The sequence below is a fragment of the Paramisgurnus dabryanus genome, chromosome 12 (assembly GCF_030506205.2).
Source record: "Paramisgurnus dabryanus chromosome 12, PD_genome_1.1, whole genome shotgun sequence".
Lineage (NCBI taxonomy): Eukaryota > Metazoa > Chordata > Actinopteri > Cypriniformes > Cobitidae > Paramisgurnus > Paramisgurnus dabryanus.
In genome coordinates, this window is record NC_133348.1 from 5632316 (window position 1) to 5636698 (window position 4383).

The following is a 4383-nucleotide window of genomic DNA, read 5'->3' on the forward strand; positions in this document are numbered from 1 at the left end:
TGTCCGTCCATCTGACTGTCTATCTGTCCGTTTGTTTGTCTGTCTGTCCATCAATCCATCTGTTTAACCTTTTGTCTGTTCACCCATCCACCTATCTATCTATTTTGTCTGCTTTCTATCAGTCTATCCATCTGTACATCTGTTTGTCCTTTTGTCTGTCTGCTTATCCATCTATCTATCTGTCAGTCTGTCCGTCCAACCATCTATCTGTCCGTTTGTCTGTCTGTACATCTGGTCGTCCTTTTGTTTGTCCGCCTAACCATCTATCCGTCTGCCTCTGTTTCCTTTCATCTCTCTATCTATTTGTCTGTCTGTACATCTGTTTGGCCTTTTGTATGTCTGCCTATCCATCTATCTGTCTGTCCGTCCATCTATCTGTCTGTTTGTCTGTCCATCAGTACATCTGTTTGTCCTTTTGTTTGTCCGCCTATCCATCTGTCTGTCCGTCCATTTATCTGTCAGTTTGTCTATCTATCTATCTATCTATCTATCTATCTATCTATCTATCTATCTATCTATCTATCTATCTGTTTCTCTGTCCAGCTATCCATTTGTACATCTGTTTGTCCTTTTGTCTCTCCACCTATCCATCCATTCATCTATCTTTTTCTCCCTTTCTGTTTGTACCACATCTCCTGCTGTAAACCCCAGCAGTAAGTTTATGTGCTTGTTTCAGAAAAGCATGTACTGTTGTGCTGCAGGACGCACGAGCTTCAGTGCCAGAAACCCCCTGAGAGATTCCCCCAGATATTTATCACCAATGGGAGAAATGCCTACAATGTCTGTTGCTGCTCTCCAAATGCTATTACACCAGACTGCTGCTCGCTCCAGGTTAACACACATACAGTTGTGGAATTCTCAGGCCACTTGTTAGTCAAAACCTATCAACTGATCGGCAGCTATTGACTGCAGGGAACCACATACAGGAAATACAAAGATAATTAGTAAACCATCACTTAGAAATAAAAAAATCATTAATTAGATATAATGATTAAATATCAGTCCACTGGGTTTTAACTTAACATATGCTGAGTATTTGTTTTAACCGTGCATTTTTCTTAAGAGTGCAAGATATGTTTACAGTGATGTTAAAATGAATTAAAATAAATATTTAGATATTTTATATATATATTAGAAATAAATACATTTTTGCCATAATTTATGCAGCTGTATGGATTTCCAAAACACTTTGATCATAAACGTTTTTAGGAAGAAGAAAGTATTTTTAAAGATGTTCAGGGTATCCAATGGTCATGCACATTTCCAACACTACACTGCCCCTATGTGGACACAGAGCGCCTAAAACCTAATGATAACCATAAAAGACATTTGATGCATATTTGATCCTAATGGTAATATCATTGAATAGAAAACAATTGCATTAAAAATAAATACATTTTATGGATTTAGTGTATAGTCAAGAGTATGTTTATGTATAAGTACATAAAAATGTAAATATATACATAGCAGACATTCATATTTTGTCACAACCTGTGAAAATTAACAACAATTTAAAGATCATCTTATTAATTCTAACATGCTTAATGTTAATAATGAGAATTATACTGGTTTTAATGGTAACTCTGTATTGGTAATGTTTTGGGTTCTTCGGTGGGATGTTATCTGGATAGAAACCAATAGAAAACCTTTCAATGTTGTAATGAACTGTAAATAGCTGATGGTTCATAATGTCGCTTTTAATGTAATAAAATATGTATTTGTATTAGCAGTGATATGGATGCATGTAATAGTCATTAATTTGGCTATTAACTGTTTGATAACCAGGGTTAACAGAAACCCTGTTGGCAAAATGTAGACAAAAGCTTTCACTGTTGATAAAATTCTTCATAGACGTGTTGCCAAACAGCTTTATCCTCCCAACCGTACAATTTCAAGTGTTGAGGAAACACGATAGATGTGTTAACTCTTTCAGTCCAATCTGCATAGCTGTGTGTTATTAATGTCTCTGTGTGGGCAACCCAAACACCTGTATCAGCCGATCAGCTCTGACTAACTTCATATGGGCATTTCCATGCAAATGTCAACCTTAGCATGAAAAGTTTTTAACCATACCTATTTCTCAGATGTAAATTTTTGGTGGTTTAAATACCCGTGAAGTCTTTTAAAAGTTTATTTTAAATTGTATTATTTAACCTTTTGTCTGTCCATCCATCTATCTATCTTTCTTGTCTGCCTTCTGTCAGTCTATCCATCTGTTTGTCCTTTTGTCTGTCTGCTATTCTATCATCAGGGGTTCATGAAAACATAAACAGATGGTTCAATATATAAAATGCATTCTCTGAAAAACTATATAAAAACTTTTGACTTGTTTGGGCAAATATCACATCCATAACACTGGAATTGTGAAAAATGCTAAATATTCAGTGCTATATGATACAAAACACATTAAAAATGTTTATGGTTTACTTAAACTTTAATATTTTAAGAATAGTAAACTATGGAAGGACACAAATGCTACTAACTTTTTATTTTATCATCCTCAGTGTTGTCAGTGTCACTTTCTCTAGAATTTAAAAAAATGTTTCATCAAGCAATTTCACTGAAAAAAATTATTCATTCAATTTACTCAATTTTTTTAGGGTAAGTGGTTGCAATCAATTTATTTAAGCTACATTAAAAAAAAATAAAAAAGCAAAACAAAACAAAAAATGTTGTTTAAATGTAGCTTAAATAAATTGATTGCAACTACTTACCTTAAAACAATGGAGTAAATTGAATGAATCATTTTTTTCAGTGTTCTAGTCTCACCATAAGATGCTATTGAAACAGTATTTGCCTTGCTGTCAACTCGTATTTACGATTCATTTTAACTTGATATTATTTATCTTGACTAGATAAGTTGTTATAACTTATAAAATTGTTTCAACTATATTTTAAAACAAGTTAAAAACAACTTATCTCAAGATAAACAATAGTAAGTTGAAATAAACTATAAATCTGAGTTTATAGTTTTGTTCATTATTTATTCAAAATCATCAATTTAATATTTTAAATATTTTTAGGTTTTGTAATGAAATACAGTAATATTTTTGTCTACCAAAATAGTTTAAGTGAAGCATAGAAAACAATACAATACATGTTGAAATGACATGCAGAGCCAATTTAATTAAACTTAAAAATTTAAGGCAGATAAAAAACCTACAGAACACTGAAACCCCTAATTTTCCCCAGTGAACCCCAGATTTTTAGTGACCTTTACTGGTTAATTAAAACAATTAATTTTATTTTAATTTGATTTAAACAAAAGTAACATGACAAACTTGTTAAAACATGACAGTCCTCTTACACATAAAAAGCACGAGCTCTTGTCCATTTTTTCCTGTATTGGTGTTAACCGCTGAATTATGTTAAAGGAATAGTTCACCAAAAAATGAAAATGTTATCATTATTTACTCACCTTCAAGTTGTTCAAAACTTGTATAAATGTCTTTGTTCTGCTGAAGACAAAAGAAGATATTAAAAGAATCACCAAGCAGATCTGGGGCACCACTGACTTATGTAGCAGGAACCAATAATACTATGGAAGTGAATGGTGCCCCAGATCTGTTTGTCAAGAATAATTGGGGTGAGTAAATGATGACACAATTTTTTTCTCTTTAAGGTTTTATGAGAAAGCACAAATAAACAATGATTTGTACATTTACTCTTATCATTTTATCTTCATTTGACTTAAACAAAAGAAAGTTTATTTCTGTCAAAACATGACAGTCCTCTTACACATAAAAACACAAGCTCTTTGTCCATTTGTTCCTTTATTGGTGTTAACCTCTGAATTATGTTAAAGGAATAGTTCACAGAAAAATGTAAATTCTGCCATCATTTACCCATTCTCAAGTTGTTCAAAACTTGTATAAATGTCATTGTTCTGCAGAACACAAAAGAAGATAATTAGAAGAATCACCAAGCAGATCTGGGGCACCATTGACTTGCGTAGCAGGGACCAATAATACTATGGAAGTGAATGGTGCCCCAGATCTGTTTGGCTATAACATTTTCAAAATATCTTTATTTGTGTTCAGCAGAACAAAGAAATGTATACAAGAATAATTGTGGTGAGTAAATGATGACACAATTTTTATCTCTTTAAGGCTTTATGAGAAAGCACAAATTAATAATAATTTGTAAATTTGCTCTCATCGTTTTATCTTCATTTGACTTAAACAAAAGAAAGTTTCTTTCTTGTTAAAACATGACAGTCCTCTTACACATAAAAACACAAGCTCTTTGTCAATTTTTTTCCTGTATTAGTGTTAACCTCTGAATTATGTTAAAGGAACAGTTCACCAAAAAATTCAAATTCTGTCATCGTTTACCCATTCTCAAGTTGTTAAAAACTTGTATAAATGTCATTGTTCTGCTAAA